This window comes from Gracilinanus agilis, chromosome 2, assembly GCF_016433145.1.
Source record: "Gracilinanus agilis isolate LMUSP501 chromosome 2, AgileGrace, whole genome shotgun sequence".
NCBI lineage: Eukaryota > Metazoa > Chordata > Mammalia > Didelphimorphia > Didelphidae > Gracilinanus > Gracilinanus agilis.
The window spans coordinates 581,254,702-581,276,492 of NC_058131.1; positions in this window are offsets into that span (position 1 = coordinate 581,254,702).

Below are 21,791 nucleotides of genomic sequence, written 5' to 3' on the forward strand. Positions count from 1 at the left end.
CAGAGCCTGGTTGTGCATTTTCACTGGCTGTCCCCCATTCCAGAAATTCTCTCCCTCCTTGCCTTTGCTTCTGACTTCCTTCAAGTCTTATCCAAAATCCCATTTTCTACCAGAATTCTTTCCTGGTCCCCATTAATGCAGTTATATCCCCTATGAGATTATTTCCAATGTATCTTATATATACACTGTTTTTTCTTTAACCCTTATCTTCTGTCTTAGCATTGCTACTAAGTGGGGGCAGCTAGGTGGCTCAGTGAATGGATAGCCAGGCCTGGCAAATCGGATCACAGACATCCCCTAGCTTTGTGGCCCTGAGCAAATCATTTAACCACCATTACCTAGCCCTTATGCCTCTTCTGGCATAGAACCAATACGTTCTGTAACCAAAAGTAAGGATTGGAAAAAAAGAGAATTGATATAATTTCTAAAGCAGAACATTAAAGGCTAGGCAACTGAGGTTAAGTGACTTGCCGAAGGTCACACAGCTAGGAAGTGTTTGAGGTCAGATTTGAACCCAAGCCCTCTGACTCCAGGCATGGTGCTCTAGCCAGTGTATTACCTAACTGCCCAGTGTACATAGCTTGCTTTACCTTTATTGTCTGCTTGTTGTCTCTCCCTCTAGATTATGTCTTTTGTGAGGGCAGGTATGGTTTTAAGCTATTCTTTTTAACTCCAGCACTTAACACAATAGTGGGCATACAGTAGGCATTTAGTAAATGTTTATTGACTACATTTGACTTGAAATTATACCACATCTGTAGAGGTGTGTTTTTGACTCTGGAGAACCCTTTTCTATAATAAGATTTTTGCAGATTAAACTTCTCCTGACTGTTAAAGACAACTAGGTGTATGGAATTCACTACTGACTTCTAAGCATGTAATTTATAATTGCTTATTAACTCTTTTATGTGTGCCTTTTAGCAGTTCAACTAGATTATATTCTCTTTTAGGGCTTTATTTTATACCTCTTAGAATCCCATTCAGTTCCTAAGCCAGTAATTTCCTTGAAAATATTAGTTCTAATTTTCCCCCTTGAACTGTAAATAACTTTTCTTCTTTGAGTTTCATGAACCATGTGCTTGCAGAGGAAATTGATGGCAACACACTCATTGGTATTGGAAATTCCGAATTTAGGACAAGTCAGAGAATAGGAAATCTCCAAAGTGTATTCAAGTCCTACAGATCATGTGAGAGCCTCTGATAAAAGAGTTACAGTTGTTTAGCCTTTTTCTTCTTTGAATATCCTCACCTCTTTTCTATGGATGTATAATCTGTGAGTGCTTTTTCCTCCACTTAAAGGCAAGAATTCTAGGGTAAAGGTTAATGTTTTATTATTAAAGCCAGAGGCCCAATCCTATTGTGTTCATTTTTATCTTTTCTGTCCTGAATTTGTGGCCTCATTAATTTGAAGACATCTGTCAGTAGCCATTGTTACTAAGATCGGAGTAATGGATCCTGTCTCAGATTGGGACAAAATGGGAAGGAATCTAAAGGAACCAGCAATTCCACAGACTTAACTTGACTAAAGGTCTCAAGAGACTGAAGGCCAAGGCGGTCTGTTATTATAAATCAGTAACAGAGCCATAGTTCAGTCAAGCCAAACTAATTGACAAAACAAACATGTTTACTGAGTCTTTTCCACGTCATCCCCTTCCCAAAGTCTGTTTTCCTGTTATGTCCCAAGAGATTTTGTGGGAGCTAACTAGTTCAGTTGAAAGAAGTGATACTAGTCCCATTGCTTGTGAAATAAGACAACATTCCACCAGAATTTTTGCCAGTCCCACCAAACTAAACATCTTTACACTTCCAGGTTTTGTTTGAAAACAAAGGGATTAAATAGTTGTAGTGATTGAGTTTTTTATTGACTGACCCAGAAAGGAGCCTATTCAGTGGAAAACATTCCAGACTAATTTGTTGACTGGAGATATATTCAGGAGAGGCTGTGAATCTCTGGATCCTTCCCAGACATCAATCTGGCTTTCTTTGCCATGGAGAAAGGACATTATCCATGATTCACAGTGGGGAAATATGGAAACCTCCCCAAATATCTTAATGAAGGTCACACTGTAAGCAGCCATGCAAAAAGCAATGGAATCCAGGTCTCCTGATCTCTGACCTTGAGCCTTCAATGCCAAAGGACATGAACTTAGAGTGGGTGCTGATACCAACTCTCTTATTTGGCTACCCTTTACTGAAAATGTAGGTTGTGTCTTCAGTAGACTTTTCTGTTTGATATGGCTTTAAAGAAATCCCAGAAGGCTGTCTGGAGGTGGACCCTTTTTCTTAAGCAAGAACCCAGTGCTTTAGTCAGATTATTTGCATTATCTCCCTATATATTGGACATGTGCCTCCTCCTGTGCCATTACTCAAATTGTTTCCTGGACTAAAGTATCTTCCCCAATTTCCTGGTGGTAGAAGAAATATCCTAAACTCTTCTCCATTTAAGTTAGACTAGTGTTTCCTTAAAAGGTATTAAGACTTGGTTGGCTTAAGGGACAAAAGGCCCAAGCTGTTGGAATCAATTTCTAAGCCTTTACATGTAAAGTGTCCATGAGACAACCCAGGCACTCTCTGATGCTTGGCTGACCAACCATGATGGCTATTGTAGCAAAGGGGCTTGTCTCAACTATATCAACTCGAGGAGTCTTCAATGCCTGTTATTGTTAATATCTTTTGCCTGTTTTGACTAAATAAAACTCTAGTTAAATCTAATAATTCACGAGTGGTTCATTTTATTCCAATATTAAATCTAAAATACCAGAGGAAAGCTTGAGTCCAGCCTGGCCCAAAATACCCCTCCTTTTATCTATTCAATGTCCATCCCATTGTCAGAGTTCAAACCCTCTTCCACAACAAAGCCTTCCCTCAGTTCTCAAGCCCCTAAAATTTTTGCCCTGCTCTCGACTGTTACAGTAGGAATCAATGGCACCACACCACCCCTAAACATTTGATAGGGTCCTATGTTCTTTCAGTCATTAATTGCTTTAACTGTGTTAGTCGTAGCCCCTGTTGTGTCAGTTCTCAACAAAAAAAAGTCAAATGGCATTAGGCCTTCAACATGACAGTATTTTATTTCTATAAAAGCTACCTTGGGTAAAACTGCATCCTAGACATCATTGTAGCATGCAAGCCCTCATCTTCAATAGGAACAAAATACACACAGGAAACTCACAGGAAAAAATAATAATAATAATAATAATAATAATAAATGTTTCAATACTTCGGTGAATCTGCAAACTTATCAAACTCTCTATAATGGTGCAGGGTAAAACTCTTTCGTGTACTGAGGATACAAAGAAAAGCAAAAGCTATCCCCATCCTCAAAAAACATACCATCTAATGGGGAGGAGAGGGGAGCAACATGCAAACTAAATATAAACAAATATATATATATATACATATATACATACACAGAATATACACATATATGTGAATATATAAATGTTTGTGTGTGCATGTATATTCTTCTCTCTTCTGATACACCCTGGTATAGTCCTGCATCTCCTTATATCTATATTAAGGTATTAGCCTTCTGGTGCATCTCCAAGTCCATCTTGTTCTAACTATGACCCCCCAACTCAGTAAATTCCACTTGCTCCCTAATACCTCCAGGATCAAATATAAAATCCTATGTTTGGCTTTAAAAGCGTTTACAACCTGACTCCTTCCTATTTTCCAGACTTCTTATATCTTACTCCCATCCATATACTTTTGATCCAGGGACATTGGCCTCCTTACTGTTCTTCCTACAAGATAATCCATCTTCTGACTTTGTGAATTTTCCCTAGCTGTTCCTCATGTCTGGAATTCTCACTCTTCATATTTGTCTTCTGGCTTCCCTGGCATTCCAGGGAAAATTCCACCTTCTATAAGAAAATTTCCCTCCAAGATTCCCTCCAAATGATTAAATGTGTATGTGTGTAAACACTCTCTTTATATATACATATGCATATATATGTATATATACATACATATACATATATATATATATATATACATATACACATCCCTCACTATATTGCAGGTCACTTATCGCTGCTTCACTGTATCGTGGGTTTTTTTAAAAAAATAGATCTAATTCTGTATCGTGGAGTTTTTGCTATATCACAGGATTTTGTGGATAAATACTGTACTGTACACAATGGAAATGCAGTACGCCACTACTATTTGCACAAGTTTGCTGACGTGAGATTGTACACAGCACACTATTGGCTGATGGAATGAAAGGCAACCAACCACAGCACTGTGTTCTGTATCATAGGTGCTGATCGGCTCAGTGACTGTAGGTTCGTAAGAGTGTGGGAAAGGCTTATAGGAGAGTGGGAGGGGTTTATAAAGCCTTAAAATATGTCAGTGATTCCCAAAGTGGGCGCCACCGCCCCCTGGTGGGTGCTGCAGCGATCCAGGAGAGCAGTGATGGTCACAGGTGCATTTGGGGGCGGTGAATAACTGTAATGGGGCGGTGATAGTATGGGACAGGGGGCGCTAAGTAATATTTTTTTCTAGAAAGGGGACGGTAGGCCAAAAGAGTTTGAGAACCACTAATATATGTAAATAATAAAATAAATATAAAGCTGCTACTTTGCAGATTTTCACCTATCGTGGGGTGTCTAGAACGTAACTGCTGCGATAGGTGAGGGATCACCCTATACACATACCACCTACATATACACATATATCATATATACATTATATATATGTAACTTCTCTACATGCATGTGTATATATTTTACACATACACATATGCATATACCCCACCTCTCCTCTGACACTGACACCATCCAAATGAATCCCTTCATTCCTTCACACATATAACAAGGCATTAATCTTCTGGCTCATCTGCCTGTGTGTGTGTACGTGCATGTGTGTGTGTGTGTGTGTGTGTACACCCAAACATATGAGAAATTCTGTGAAAGTAGATTTAATAAAAGTTGACAATTGATTGGATAATGAGTGAAAGAGAGAAGTCAACAATGACACCAAGTTGTAGGCCTCGATGATTGAGCAGATGATGGTACTCTCAACAGTAATAGGAAAGTCAGAATGAGGAAGAGTTTAAGCAGAAAGACGAGCTTAGTTTTGGACATATTAAGTTTAAGAAGTCTATGGAGTATCCAGGTTGAGATTTCCAAAGAGTAGTTGGAAATGGGCGAATGAAAGTCAGGAGAGAGAGGTTCAGTCTGTATAAATAGGTGAGAAATATCTACATACAGAGGGATGACCATTGAATCCAGGAGAGCTGATGAGATCTCCATGTGGAACAATGTGGAGGGATAAAAGAAAAGATCCCAGGACCAACACTAGGAGGACACTCCTAGTTAGTGAAAGTTAGTGAAAGAATAAAATGTCAGTTTTGTGATTTCAGTTAGTAATTTCAATTAGTGAAAGAATAAAATGTCAATTGACTGCCCTGTTGCTTTTCTGAACATCTCTGTGGCTTCCAGTATGAAAATACCCTCCCCTAGTCACTGCTCTCCTATATGTAATGCCTTCTCCTATTAAAATGTAAACTCCTTGAAGGCAGAGACTGTCTTGTTTTTATATCTGTAGCTCCTGTTACATAATAAATACTTAATACATTATTTAATTTAATTATTCATTCTCTAAATTTACAATCATGAAAATATGTCCTCACACCTAGAATGAATGGTATCTATTAATATCAGACTACATTATTATTGCTATCCTGAGCTGTACATTTATTCAACTTTATAGCCATCTTCTTGCTCCAACCTTGAACTCTACTCCTAAACTTCCCCATTACCTGCAACTTACTCTGCCCAAATGTAGCAAATGAGCAAGTGATGCCAACTATTAATATTTATTATCCTCATTACCAGGCTACTCTAATCCATTCAACTGAACAAACATTTGTAAGGCATTTTCCATATACCAGGCACTGTATTAGGTACTATCAGTTTTCCTGTTCCTTCTCCCCTACAAAGGTTATAATAGTTTTTTTTTTTCCCTAAAAGGTAATAATTCTAAAAAGTAGAACCAGCATAAAGGTGGGATGGAGTTTCCTGGTAGCCTTTGGATATAGTGATGTGGCTTTCTCTTCACCTAAGGACATAAAAAGACTTAACTCATGGAACTGGGACCCTAAAGACCTGGCAAATTTTCCCAAACCATTCAAATCACCATACCCTGCCCTGCTGACCAAGGTAGGAAGCCTCATTGACCCGTGTTAAGTCCTAGCACAATGATGGGCAAACTTTTTAAAGAGGGGGACAAAGAAAAGGAAATGCTCATCTGTCAGTCTGTTTCTAAGGCAACTCTTTCAAAGTTTCACTGTATTGTATCCCACTCATTGTATTTATCAGATTAGGAATAATGTCTCGGGCCAGATAGAACATTTCAGGGGGCCACATCTGGCCTGCAGGCTGTAGTTTGCCCATCACTGTATCCTCATGAAATATCTTTTCTATGTTAGAGTTTAGTCAATCCCCTTTCTTAAACTGCTGAATGACTTTTTTTATACCTTCTGTCTTAGTAACAGCTCTAAGACAGAAGGGCAAAAGCTAGGAAAACAGGGATAAATGACTTTCCCAGAGTCCCTCAGCTAAGAGGTGTTCAAATCTCATCTCAGACTCCTCTTTGCTCAGTGACCTGAGACAAGTCACTTAACCTTGTTTGCCTAGCTTTTGCCCTTCAATCTTAGAGAGATTTGAACCCAGCTCCTTCCCACTCCAGGTCTGATACTCTATCCACTGCAGCTTCTAGATGCCCCAATTCACTCAATGACTTCTGAGTGCTTCCTTTGGTCCCAACATTGAACCTCTACTAATAGAATGACAGGCTGAGTCAGCCTTGCCCCCAGAAGATGTCAAAAAATGGCAACAGTTCCTCATTTGTCCTCGGGAAATTTTTTGAGATATTAAATATAATGTCCAGCAAACCTGAATTTAGCACACCCAGCTTCTTATACTTGAAAATGCTTTGTGCTTCCTTTTATGATTCATTTTGTGGGTTTCCTTTAGAATCCTCTATACAGAAGGACTGTTCCAGAGAGTACTATAGGGAATATCATAGTAAAGAACCTTCCTGATTGTCAGGACAGCAAAGCTGCTTAAAACTACCAGCAAAGCTTATGGGTCAGCAGGAATTGGTTTTGGCTCCTTTCCAACAAGTAAACACATTCTACAGGCCTGGTGTGGGGAGCTCTTCACCTCTGGCAAAGTCAAATAACTCTTCCCATCATCATAAGGAGAGGTGATGAATCATTTCAATTCAATTCAACAAGAATTTAGTAAGTTACTACTATACATGAGACATTTCACCCAAAGCAATGGAGAAACAAAAATGAAATGAAAAACATGCCCTGACTTCAAGAAGCTTATTTTATAGATTCCTTTTCATTTTCTTAGAACCATCCTTTTGGTTGGACTTATTAATAGATATAGCTAAGCAAGTTGAACCAACACCACCATCACCACCACTACCATCTCCTCTCAGATTTTAATACGATTAGTCTAAGACTCTGTTCTCAGACATCATCATGGGAAATGACTCCAGTGGAAATGAAACCTGACAAATGCTCCTATCAGTACTAAAGTCACAACTACTGAAGATACACAAAAGAACATTTCTGCATTTCTGCTGTCAAGTCCTGAACACTGTCAAATAGTTCAACATCAGAAATATTCTCTCTCTCTCTCTGCCTCTCTCTCTCTCTCCCCTTCTGCCAAAATAAAAAAAAAGAGTGTCTTCTCAATTTGCCTCAGAGAGAACAAGGAAAAATTCTATTCTGGATTGATTTATGGTATGGGTTCAACAAGCTATTGGAGGTGGAAATGATGGTAACTCTGGGAGAAAGAGGCCACTTCCTCTAAGAGTTTGTCTCAGAGGGATAGAAATCCAGACATAGTCTGTGTTATATACTCTTTATTTCAAGAAAGGAGATTTCAAAGGGTTCTAAAGAAAAATAGGATCCCAGGAGCTAAAATGTTAGAGGGAAAATTGGCACAAAAGGACATTAGAGATGTTCAAGAATGAAATTCTAGACAGAAAGCAAAGAAAGAAAGCAAAACAATTCTAATGAGGATAAAAGATGAGATTTGTCTAAAATCCAATATAGCAAACTCACCCATCAACTTAGATTTTTAAAATATATGCCAAAGATGGAAATTTGGCTAGAAATGAAAGATTAACATCATAAAAGGATAGCACCATCCTATAAAAAAATGTCACGAATGCTAAAGCTTAGAATGAGATAGTGTGGCGAGTTAAGGACAACAAAAAGGGTAGAGGTTTTTGTTTGATTTTTAGATTTCTCTTTAGAGTTGTAAGGGTTAAAAATGGTTTGACTAAATTTATGAGTTTTAAAAAGTTGTTGTGGTTGCCATTTATAAAAATTAAAGTTAAGCTATGAGTCAGTAGGCTGTTTAGTAGCTTTATTTACTGCAAGGTAGAGATATTAAAGTGGGAAATATAGGAAGGAGGTCGAAAATAATGCCTAGCTAAAAATACACTAAATCCTAATCCTAGTGCCTCTAGACTGTGAATGGAAATCCGAATCTCACTAGTCCACAAGGGTATCTCCAGTCAGGCCTTCTAACAACCAAAAACCAAAGCCAAAGAGGCTGAGTTGCAAAGGGCAGACTCTCACACCAAGGAGGCAAGAGTCTCACCCTAGTATAAAGTTTGAAGATCTTGAAGCCTTGAAACTACAAGACCCAAACCTCCTTTCTGTATTACCCACAATTCCTTTTGTCTTGCAAATACGTGAGTGGTGACACTGTCTATATTTAATTTGGGTTTGCTCCACCAGGCCCTCTCTCTCTTGCACGTGGATGGTTTGGTGAGTGGGAAAGGTTACCTACGTTTCTCTAGCTCTCTAATTTAATATTAATAAATCCTTATAAATATCATACTTTGGAGGCATTGAATATTAATTTTAAAACCTACACTAGCAAGCATCCCTCTTCAGCTCAAATCTCCAATGTAGGAAGCCACTCTCTGGAGACTAAGAGCCACCAAGAATGAGCCAAGAATGAAAACCCAAATCTTTCTCAGGCTCCCTCTTATATACAATTTTCTCCACCCATTAGCTCTCCTCCTCACATCTCAGGAATCAATCACAGCCTTTCAATTTGCCTACCACTGCCCAGGGGAGGGGCAGTGTTTGTGGCCTTTTAGGACGTGAATTTTCTTTGTTAGTGACTTACTAAATGTTAAGTAGGGATACTTTAAGTTCTTGATTGATTGATTTAAAATAGACAAAGGGAATAAAAATTCCCTTTCATAGAGTTTTTTCTTTTCTATTTATGGATTTAAAAAGAGTCAAAGAATAACAAGGACCTTTCTTTGGGGTAGATGATACAGGGATAACTAACAACAAAGAGAAAGCAGAAATACTAAATTTCCAATTTGCTTCTGTTTTCACTGCCAAGGAAAATGACCCTTGTGCTAGAAATGATAGAACAAAAATTACCAATAGGGAATTGATATCCATGTCAAGAAAGGGGATAGCAAAAGTACACCTAGTTACCTGTTCAAGTCACCTTGCTTTGATATTTCTTTGGGTACTGAAAGAGCTGTTCGATATGATTGCTAAACCACTGTCAGTGATACCTAAAAGAACTTGAACAAGAAAAATCTCAAGACTGGAGAAAAACAAAGGTTGTCCCAATTTTCAAAAAAAAAAAAAGGAAAAGAGAAGAAACTCTAAAAACTATAGGACGGGGCAGCTAAATAGCTCAGTGGTTAGAGTCAGACCTAGAAACAGGAGGTATTAGGTTCAGAGCTAGTCTCAGTCACTTCCTAGCTGTGTGACCCTGGGCAAGTCAATGAACCTCAGTTATCTAGCCTTATTGCTCTTCAACCCTGGAACCAATATTTAGTACTGATTCTAAGACCAAAGGCAAGAATTGTAAAAAAAAAGAAAAAAGATAGTGAGGTTATCCTTATCTCTATCCTTTTCCCATTACAGCATAGAATTGAAATGGATAAAATGAAATTTGATAGAAATAAAGGCAAGGTATTATACTTCAGTTTTAAAAAATTAGTGTCACGAGAATTAGATGAAATAGGCATGGCTAGATAGCAATTGTTCTAAGAAAAAAGCTGGAAGTTTTAGTGGACTCTAACCTCCATATTAATTAGACGTTTTATGTGGCAGTCACAGGGGTGAATAGTATCTTGTGCTACATTAAGAGAGATAAGAATAGGGAAGTGAGAGTCCCACTGTACTATGGTCTTGTCAGAGTATTATATTCTGTTCTGAGCATCATAGTTAAAGAATGATATTGATAAACTAAAAACAGTCCAGAGGAAGCTATCAGGATGGCAAAAAGCCTTGAGTCCATGTCGTATGAAGATTGGTTGATGAAATTGAACTTTTTAACCTGGAGAAGAGGACAAGGGATGTGAAAGCTCTCTTCAAGTACTTGAAGGGCTGTCTGGTAGAAGCTAAGGGGTACAGTAGATAGACTGCCAGGCCTGGAGTCAGGAAGACTCATCTTCCTGAATTCAAATCTGTGTCCCTGGGCAAGTCACTTAATTCTGTTTGCCTCAACTTTCTCATCTGCAAAATGAACTGAAGAAGGAAATGGGATACCATTCCAGTATCTTATCCAAGAAAACTCAGAATAGAGTCATGAAGTCTAGTATGCAAGTGAATAATAGTATGTGAAAGAGGGATTAGACTTCTTGCATTTGACCCTACAAGGCAGAACCAGGGAAGAAGTGGCAAAGAGGCAAATAATAGGCTTGACTTCTGGAATAACATCTTAATGATTAGAGCTCTTTGAGGATGGTTTGGGCTGTCTTCAGAAATGATGGGTTTCTTCACTGAGAAGGTCTTCATGCAAAGGCTAGACAACTACTAGTTGGGCATATGATAGTGGGGTTTCCTTTCTCATATGGATTGAATTACATGGCTATTGAGGTCCTTCCCACTCCGGTTCTGTGATTCTGTACCTAGATGACCTCTAAGGTCCTAGCCAGCTGTAATTCTATTTTCTACCCTATCCTCCTAGTCTTGTAAAAAGTTGGGGGGCTCTGACAATGGGTCCCTGGTGGAAGAGGGTCTTCCAATTTAACCTCCCTCCACTTCAAATTTGGTTGAGCCACATCACCTTCTCCTAAAGGCTTCCACTTCTCTAGTAGGTAGTCCTTTTTGTGGGGTTAACAACCTTCCCAAATTTTCAGCCTTTAGCACAGTGCCTGGAACATAGTAAGTGCTTAATATATATTTATTAGTTGACTAAGAAATAGTTACTAGACTCAATCAATGGAGGAATCCAGCTGAGACTATGGGTTTGAGGGATGGAGAGAAGGAGGAGGGCTAATCTCCCACAGATCTCCAGATGGACCGTCTGAAGTCCAGCTCTCCCCAGGTCCTGAGGGGGATATCACATCCTCTTAGTCACTGCATTCAGCAAGAGGAAAAACCAGCAACAATGTGGTTTAAAAGGGTAACATGTTCCATGGTGAAGGATGAAAGGAGAATGTAGGAAAATCTGTTCAGCCAGCGAGGTCTCTGACTGTCTCACCATCTGCCTGTTTGTGTCTGTCTCTCTCTGTTTCTCTGCCTGTCTCTATCCCACCCACCCACCCCCAAGTGTGAACTCCCAAGGGAATACACGGTATCTGGTCTTTCTAGGGTCTCTCCAACCCTGGGAAGCCAGGAGGAACAGGTTTTGTACATGACATTCTCCGGAAGGCACAGAGGCTGGCGGAGATGAAGCCTCCTCGGGATGCTGTCAAGAACACTCTATTGCCCCTCCTCGGAAAAGAAACAATAGCATGTGGCGTTTGCAAAATAAATTAATTAGATTAAAAACAATTTTTTTTTTAATCTGGCTACTTCTTCCCTTCCCCCCCCCCCCACCCCACCCCGGTGGAATCTGTCTGCCCAAAGGAGAAGTAAACTCCGAGCCCTCCTGGACAGCAGGATAGTGAGGATAGTGGGGAGTGAGCAAATCTCGTCCCCCTCGAAGAGGATTGGGAAAGAGGAGGCGCGGTCTGGGAGAGCTAGGGCAGAGAAGGAGCAGGGGGAGGAGGGAGTGAAAAGGGAGGAAGGAAAGGGCAGCAGGGCGGAGGGGCACCAGCCGACGCTGCCCCTCCGGCCTGGCGCTGGGCAGGACCAGGAGATGTTTGTTCCCCGGTCCTTGTTTCTCCTCCACTTTATAGTTTCTCCGTCGCATGCTTACGTAGGCTATGACACTGCTTTTTTGTTTGTGCGTGTGTGGGTTGTAGTGTTATATTTTGTGTGTGTGGTTTTTTTCCCCCTTAAACCCCGGTTTGTGTTTTGTTATGTTTTGTATCTGTGCAACTTTGTCTCCAGGATCTTCCAGTAAAGGATGACTCACGGCTGGGTTATCTCCCCTCTCACTCCCCGGCCTGGGAAACTGCAAACAAGCCTTCCTCCTTAAAGGCACACTGCCCGCCCGCCCGCCGCCCAGCTGCGCAGGAAGGCACCGGGCTTCTCTCTAAGTCCCCGGGCTTCTCTCTAAGTCCCCGGCTCCTGCCAGCTTGGGCAAACTAATTACCCTCGAAATGGTCTTGTGATCAGACTAGATGATCATCCTGCTTAGGAGTGAGGCTTCCATAATTAATTTTTTAGGGCAATAGCTTTAAAGCAATGCTTTGTGCCCACAGCCAATTAATCTTAATTATTAACCTCATAAACAAAGTTGGTACATTTTGTAATAAGGCCTGTAGAGACAAATGTCTTATCTCAGGCGATCAAGGCAAATTACCGGGTAGCCAGACCCAAGTAGTCTGAAGTACAGAATATAGGCAGAAATCCTTTATGTTTTCAGCTAATTATTGGGCTCCGAGGAAAAAAGAACTGACATTTATTTAGCACTTGAAGGCACTTTTCAAACATCTTACTTTAACCTCATAATTATCCTATGAATAAGTAATGTAGGCATGATTATCATTTTACAAATGAATAAATAGAGGCACAGAGGTTAAGGGACTTGTTCCAGTTAGAACGGGTTAGTCTCTGAGCTAGTAGTGAAACCCAGGTCTTCTTGACTCTAGCCTCAAAGATAACTGAAATGCTACTTGAAGTATACTAATATTGTTTAAAATAGACAAGAAATAAAAATAAAAAATAAATCCAGAAGAATTTGTTAACCAACAAGCATTAAGTGCCTACCAAGTACTAGCCACCGAAAATAAAAAGGCAAATGGAAATGTGTACCAAAGATTGCATCTCTTTTGCAGGAGATTTTTACCCAAAATATTCCAGGTTACTATTTAGGTAAAAAGGATTAAGAACCAAAAACTAAGGTGGCATTTATAGTCAGTAAATATATGAGAAAGACCAGAATGAGAATCAGGAAACTATTCCTGGCTCTGCTACTGACTTCTGTGTGAGACTGAGCAAGTCTCTCTTTACCTTGATTTCCTTGTCTGTAAAATCAAAGGATGCTTAAATTAAGTTAAACCAGATGTTTTCTAAGAGCCTTTTAATTCCTCTATTCTTGAGTCTAATGAAGGGTCCCTCTGAACCCTTCTGAGACCTTAGTACTATTTGTCTCTCTCCCTAGCGCTGAAATGATTATCCTGTCCTACCATCATCACAGTGCCAGGTATGTCCTGACCTGATCAGGAAATCCGTATCATGAGTTCAGGTTAGGTCCTAGGGATACCAGATGTGGCCAATGCCTGGCTGGCATATGTGACCTGTGCACGGGGGATGCCCTAGAGAAGAAAGTCAGTGATGCCAGTTTCCTTATCCAGGTTTCAAATTGGTTCTCGTAATTACACACTTGTCTCCCTTTCTCTAGGGCTATTAGCCCCAGGCATGGACCATAGGTACAACCACTCTGGATGCCTGCCCTGGCAACCTCCTGCCTGCCTCCTTCCTGGCACCATTCCACACCTAGCCTTCCAGGGCTGTATGTAGCCTTACTTGATTTTCACAGAAATTATCCTTTGTACCTTCTTATGTTAAGATGCCTAAGGAATATATCTAGACAACTACATCCTGCAGTTAAGCTAAAATCATTTTTAATGGCCCTATGTCTAATATAACTTCTGAGACTCTGGAGGAAGTTATCCAACTTTTGATATGATAATCCTCTCATTAATCAGTAGTGTTTATTCTCTCTCTATTGCTCTGCCTTTTTTTTTTTCAGACTAAAGGGACTGAGGTCCATTCTGAATATGAATCCAATAGCTTTAAAAGTTTGGAAACTTAAAGGAAGATAATGACATAGATCAAAATAAATCCTAATTCTGATTTTCTCAACAGAGCAGATTCTTCTTGAGGTAAACCTACCTATTCTTTTTTTAAAAGAAGAGGCAGAATAGTGTAGGGGAAAGAACCAAAGGAGAATGAGTGAAAAAAATAGTACATAGTAAGGACAATTAGATGGCTCAGTGGTTAGAGTGCTAGGCCTGGAGTCAGGAAAACTTGAGTTCAGATATGGACTCAGACACTTTTTCACTAGCTATGTGACTCTGGGCAAGTCATTTAACCTCTGTTTGCCTTAATCTAGTAGAGAAAAAAAGAGTCAGACATGCTTAAAATGGCCAAACAACAAAAATGTGTCTTTCAAACACTTGCTAAAAACAAATAGAAAAAAAAAAAACTCCCTCCTCTCTAGGCACTCACACTAAAAAGGGAAGACAATACATGCAACAGTTCTTAAGTATAATTTTATTATTAACTCTTTGTCTCCTAGTAGGCTTTACTTTCCTTAGCCATTGGCGTGGTTGTACTAGATGGTCTCTAAGGTCCCTTCCATCTCTAACTCTATGATTCTATGAGGAAATTTGACCTTGGGTATTTCTGGAAACCTGGGTTCTCCCTTAGGTTCTGCCTCTGACTCACCCTGTGATCATGGCTAAGCTCTCTGTGCCCAAGCTTACTTCATCCATTAAACACCCCCTTGTGTCTGGTTTTTTGCCATAGGTGTCAGTGGCCTGGAATCTGCATGGCAAAGAGCAGTTAGAGGGCTGGGCTTGGTATCAGGAAGCCCTCTATTCAAATACCACTTTTGATGGTTATTAGGTAAGTCATCCTGACTAAGTTGCTTTATGTTTCAGGTAACTTCCTTAGGACTTATCTCCAAAATTGTGCATTTGTATTACAATCTTAGGTGTGCTGGTAAATGATGAACAACTGACAGGGGGATTTCAAGTAAGGAGGGAATGTAGGCCAATTTTAAGTTTAATCTGAATTATTAACACTTTCTACCTCACCTTCTTAAGTCTAGGTCCTCAAGAAAGAGAAAAATCAAGCCCTGATTTGTACTATTTGCTGATAGTCACATTGAAATTTTAACAATCTATTTCTATGATTTGGTCCCAGTACACCCCTGCTTGACTGCTCAAGAGTCTCTGCAGGGCCCTGCTGAGTATCTTGTTATACCCAGAAGGTCTTGGCAATTCCTGGACATCCCTTTCTCCACTCTAGCAGAATTATCAAATGGCAAAACAATAAGATGAACTTCCTGCCCGTTTTAGACAGGTTTAGTGGATTTCTCGACTCTGTGTGTGTGTGTGTGTGTGTGTGTGTGTGTGTGTGTGTGTGTATGTGAGAGAGAGAGAGAGAGAGAGAGAGAGAGAGAGAGAGAGAGAGAGAGAGAGAGAGAGAACACTTTTTTTTTTTTTTTACAACAGCCTCTCTGGTTCTGTAGTTAACCTACAGTAATACCTGTGGTTACCATCATTACTTTCTCTCCTCACTCCTACAGTACTCCAGGCTCTGACTAGTCTCTTGGGCATTACAGGAAAGTCCCTCTTGCATCTTTTCCATTAGCTTAATTTAGNCACCCCTGCTTGACTGCTCAAGAGTCTCTGCAGGGCCCTGCTGAGTATCTTGTTATACCCAGAAGGTCTTGGCAATTCCTGGACATCCCTTTCTCCACTCTAGCAGAATTATCAAATGGCAAAACAATAAGATGAACTTCCTGCCCGTTTTAGACAGGTTTAGTGGATTTCTCGACTCTGTGTGTGTGTGTGTGTGTATGTGAGAGAGAGAGAGAGAGAGAGAGAGAGAGAGAGAGAGAGAGAGAGAGAGAGAGAACACTTTTTTTTTTTTTTTTTACAACAGCCTCTCTGGTTCTGTAGTTAACCTACAGTAATACCTGTGGTTACCATCATTACTTTCTCTCCTCACTCCTACAGTACTCCAGGCTCTGACTAGTCTCTTGGGCATTACAGGAAAGTCCCTCTTGCATCTTTTCCATTAGCTTAATTTAGTTTATAAACTTGGCTCTCACACTAATCTGGAGAGCTCTCCTGCCTTCCCACAAGCTCTTTATCTGTTTCTTTCCCTTCTTTCTCTCCTGTGGCCAGGTACTCTGGGACATCCACATCTCCTCTTCCTGAACTGGAGTATTGCTAAATGATTCCATTCAAGACACCCCATTCACGTCCTGCTCTGCTTTTTAAGTTTCCCAAGTTCCATCCCAAGTAAATCCCTGAGGTCACAAGTATGATGCAATTAAATGCTTCTGGGAAGCTCTGTGGCTTCCAGTTGTCTTTCATACTGGCTTTACATTCTTTTTTTTTTAAACTCTTATCTTCTGTCTTAGAATCAAGACAAAGTATAAGAGCAGTAAAGACTAGGCCATTGGGATTAAGTGCTGAGGCCAAATTTGAACCCAGGACCTCCCATCTCTAGGCCTGACTCTCTATCCACTGAGTCATCTAACTGCCCCCTTGCTTCACATTTGATTGCTGTGTGTTGTATGCTTTGTTTTGAAGACCAAATCTTACCAGTCCAATTACACTTTTGCTATTTGCGAGTGTCTGGAGAAAAAAACCTTTTTAATACATTAATATTATTATGAAAATAGTTTTGACCTCACAGATCCCTTGAAAGGGTCTCAGACCACACTTTGTTAGCTACTGTTCCAGACAATAAGGAAACTGTGTTGAAAGGTATAGAGATAGTGAAGGAAGGATAAGATCAAGGAATGTGGTAAGTTCTGTTTGGAATGAAGAGTAAGGGGCAGGGAGCAATTTCAGATAAGGCTGGAAAGACAGGTTAGAGCTAGGTTTTGGAGGGTCTTAAACATCAGACAAAAGAATTTGTCTTTTTTGTTGTTGTTGTTAATCAGTAGGAAGCCTCTGAAATTTTTTGACAGGGGAGTGCCGGTGTCTAGATCTCTTTCAAAGAAAGATTATTCCAGCTAAGACCTGAAGGATGGATTGGAAGGTGTATGCTAGGATGCTAGGAGGATGATTTGCTGGTATAGGGTGGTAGCAATAGAAGTGGAAAGGAGTGGGTTGGAGAGTCTTAATGGAATAAAATGGAGAGAACTTGGAAATGGATTAGATATGAGTAGTGCAGCTATAAGAAGAGTCCTAGGTAACTTCCAAGTTTTATAACTCAGTGGCTGGGAGAATGGTGCCTTCAACAGAAATAAAGATAAAAGGATATAGGATAGTTTTTTTAACCCTTACTTTCTGTCTTAGAATTCATACTAAGTATTGATTCCAAGGCAGAAGAGTGGTAAGGGGTAGGCTATTAGGTTAAGTGACTTGTTCAGGGTCACACAGCTAAGAAGTATCTGAGTCCAAATTCAAACTCAGGACCTCACTCCTCTAGTCTACCTAGCTTCTCCAAGAATAGGTTTTAAGAAGATGTTGAACTCAGTTTTGAGATTTGAATATATAATTTCCATTGAAGTGATCATTAAAGACATGAAAGGGAATAGGAGTGTATGGAGGGATGAGAAAAACAGTTAACGCTAAACATGGGGACATACCTACATTCAAAGGTTAAAGATTGTTGAAGGGGGCCAGCAGATGAGAAAGAAAGAGAATAATCATGTAGGTAAATGGAGAACACAGAAAAGGACAGTATCTCTAATTCCAAGGGGGAAAAGACTATCAAGAAGAGAGAAATTAAATGCTCTAGAAAAGGAAGGGAATAAGGGGTTATTAGATTGGGTTAGAAGATCATCTAGTTCCCTTGGGGGAAAAGTAGCTTCCAGAGAGTGGGTGACATAAGCCAGATTTCTAGGAGTAACATGCTCTCACTTTGTATTACTCTTATAAGTTTGGCAATGAAAAGGAAGAGTTCTGGTGCCTGTAGCTCCTTCAAGTCTGTGTCTGCTCCCTTTCAAAGGCCTAGTCCAAAGCTGGGGCTCCAGTCTTTACCAGTCCTGGTTTCATCACTCATCCCAGATTCTATGAATAAGTCAATCATCTTTGACATAGTAGAAAAGGTCCGAATTGACAGGTGGACTTAGTCATGAAGACCTGTGTTCAAATCCTGCTTTGAATAATTACTAAAGTGACTTTGGAGAAATTTCTTAATTTCACTGAACCTCAGTTTCCTCATCTGTAAAATCAGAGGGTGAAACTCAAAAGTATCTTCCATCTCTAATCTATGGCTGTAACCAGGGCAGAAGTATTTTTTACACCTCAATAAAGAGCTGTGATCAAAATCCTATATGCAGTGTCCTCAGGTTGCATATGAAGATATTTTCAAAACAAGAAGAGTTTTATCTTCAACCTTGTTAAATTGACAGGTTCTTCCTAATCTGATCATATACCCTTTATGAATAGGAGATGAATTAAGAGGATTATTCTTGCAGGAGGAAGGGTTCAGTTGAAGTAAGAAAGCATAAATTCCTACTAGACTCAGTTAATTTGGCCTCCTGACTTCCTCCAGGAGCTGTTATTGGGTCAGGAACAGATCAAAAAGGGTGAGTATTGGGGCTAAACTAGGACATAGTGTAGCAGTTCTGGATGAAGAGATGGACTTAAAAGTTGGGGTGAGAACAATATTAAAGTGGCTAAAATGTCTAAGATGAGTAAAGATAAATAAGATTGAGATAAAAAGGTAAACTCAAGAAATAGAAGATGATAAAATTGAAGGACAGGTTTAGGAAGATATATAGAAAGGCAGGAAACAGTGGTCAAAGTATGGAATTTCAAAGTTCAAGATCTTCAAAATGGAGTCATTAAGTGATGGAGGAGAATGTGTGACCACTTTAGAGAGTAGGTGATACAGTAGAGAGAGAGAGAGAGAGAGAGACAGAGAGAGAGAGAGAGAGACAGAGAGAGAGACAGAGAGAGAGAGAGAGAGACAGAGAGAGAGACAGATAGAGAGAGAGAGAGAGAGAGACAGAGAGAGAGAATTGAAAAGTGCACATTTTGAAGCTAGAATAATAGAAGAGTCGTCTTAACAAGTGGTGATAACACCAAGGATGATATCTAGGGATGGCATGATGAGAGAAAGATGGTAAGTCAAGTCACTGAAGAAGGTAGAAAAGTGTTGGTTAGGAGGTAGCAACAAGAACTTGAATAGGATGGCACTATTATCCTTCAAAGTATTCGTTTTGGTTTTGGTTTTTTTAGTTGTTTTTTTAAGGATTTTAGTTTTTGAAGAATGTGATAAAATAAATAGCTGGAAAGTGGCAGCAAGAGGCAAAGATGATGCAGCCCTCATTTCCTAGGCTTGTGTGTCAGGGGAGGGGAGCAAAGAAGAAGAGAAGAGGTGCGCAGGAGATGTAACTAGAAGCTATGGTATTCTCAAGGAAAACTAACTTTCAGATAAGGTAAGGAAGTAGACAAAGTGTACTGAGAAGAGATTGAGGGTGAGGGTTCTATTTACAATAGAACAGAGGTTCCTAGAATCTCAGTGGAAGTGATAAACAGAGTGCTTTGTACCTATTATCTAGTTTAATCCCCTCTACAACTTTGTGAGGTAGGTAAAGCAGGCAGAAGCTCCATTTCACAAAGAGGTTTGGTAATTTGCCCAAGATTAAACAACTAGGAAGTGGCAGAGCTGAGATAGTACACACACATGAAGCATGTGACTTCAATGCTAAACCATGTTACCCACAGTGCATGAAGTCTACACTCCACCCTTGGTTTAGGTTGGGGACTTGCTTGCATACCACCTTGTACTGTTCTCTAATTGCCCATGTGTGAAAGTCCTATGTCCCAAGCTCTTCAAGAGTCAGGAATGGGTTTTATGCTTCAAACATGGCTCCTAGAATACTCTAACCTTGACCTTCCTTAGATTCCTCTTGGTTATAGATAAATACCCACACAAGGAAGATCAGGAAGCCCAAAACCTTAACATGACTTCTCTGCCTGCTTTATTTAATAGGATGTGCCTCATATTATGAGGACACCACAGAAAAATGCTTTTTGCCTGAGCTCTGCTTGGATAAACTGAAGTTTAATGGAAGTCATCTTTTTACTGACCTAAGAAGTCTATTAGTGTCAGTTTGTTCACTGAGTATTTTTTGAGCCCCTGGAAAGGCCAATGGAATTGAGATGAAAGGACTATGATTGAATCGTAATTGGGACTAAATCTATTATTTTATTGGAATAGGGAACTCTCAGGCCAGGAAATGCCCTCTACTCATGCAGGTCAATACTTTCTCTATAATTTGTAATCTCAGAAGTTGCCAAGAATACTGAGAGGCTAAGTGTCTTGCCCAGGATCACATAGTATATGTCACTGGCAGAACCTGAACCCAGATCTTGCTGGCTCCAAGGCTAGCTCTCTGTCCATTGTATCATCATTGGTTTAGTCTTTTAAGTTGTGCTTGACTCTTTATCACCAATGAGTTTTTATTTTATATGAAAAGTTTTAGTAATTTTAAGGGTAAGAAATTTGCTCCTTCCCAGAATCCAGAGGCTGAACTCCTTGTGGAAGATGCCATAGAAATGTCTGCAGAGACCACACGCTGCTCTGGGAGATCCTAAGTGAACCGGATATGCAGAATTGGACTTTGGGGGGTTGAATTTGTTTTGTAAAATGCATTTCTTTTGTTAAATGCTTTTATTTTTGTATGTTGTGCCAAAGGGGACTGCCCTCTTATTTCCCTATTGTTTCCTTATCCCCAGATTGTTATGTTTGTTATGATCCATTGGGGAGATTCCCAAAGGATCACAGGGGGGAATGCAGATTTTAAAATGTTGTGGCTGGAGGAACTGCATCCCCCAGTGTGCCCCAGGCAGCCCTCCTTCCTACTTTCTGGTGTGGGATTGGTCCCAATCCCATGCTGAGGGAGGGACCACACTCCCTACTTCCTGGCGTGGAATTGGTCTTGAATTGGACCAATCCTGTGCTAGGGAGGGGCCACACACACACCCCTACTTCTGGGAGCAGGATTGGTCTATATAAGGACCAATCCCGCTCCTAGGAGGGAACTTTGAGTCTAACCAGATTCAGAGTCTGAGAGGGGCTAGTCAGTTTTAAACTGCTGGAGCTCCAGTTTTCTTTCAATTAAAGTTTTACAGTTTAAAAAAGAAAGAGCTTTTTATTTTAATCATTTCAATACATTTAGGATTTTCTTGGCAAAGATTCCAGTGTTTTGTCGTTTCCTACTCCAGATCATTTGACAGATGAGGAAACTGAGGCAAACAGAATTAAGTGACTTCCCCAAGTCACATAGCTAGTAGAAGTCTGAGGCCAGATTTGAACTCAGGAGGATGTCTTCCTGACTACAGGCCTGGCACTCTGTCCACTGCACTACCTGGCTACCCCATAGTTCTAGATTTAATTCTTTGTTCTGTTACTTACCACCTGCAGGACTGAGTTTATTTATCTGTAAAACAAGTGTGTTGAAGGGGGAGGAAGGAGGTTGGACTAGATCACCATTATGGTTTCTCCTACTTGTAACTCAATGGTCCTACAAAAATGCTTCTCTTTGAAGTATGGACTGTAGAACATGTCATTGTTGTTCAATGAAAGTCATAAAACAGCTTCTAATTGCACAGATATGCTAATTCCAATAGTCAAAGATTCTGCTATTACATGACCAGGATCCTCCTGCCCCATGGGTATAGGTTAGGATAGTTTTTTCCCTAAAAGGCCACAAAGCCCTTCCCAGAACTTCATTGGCTCTGGA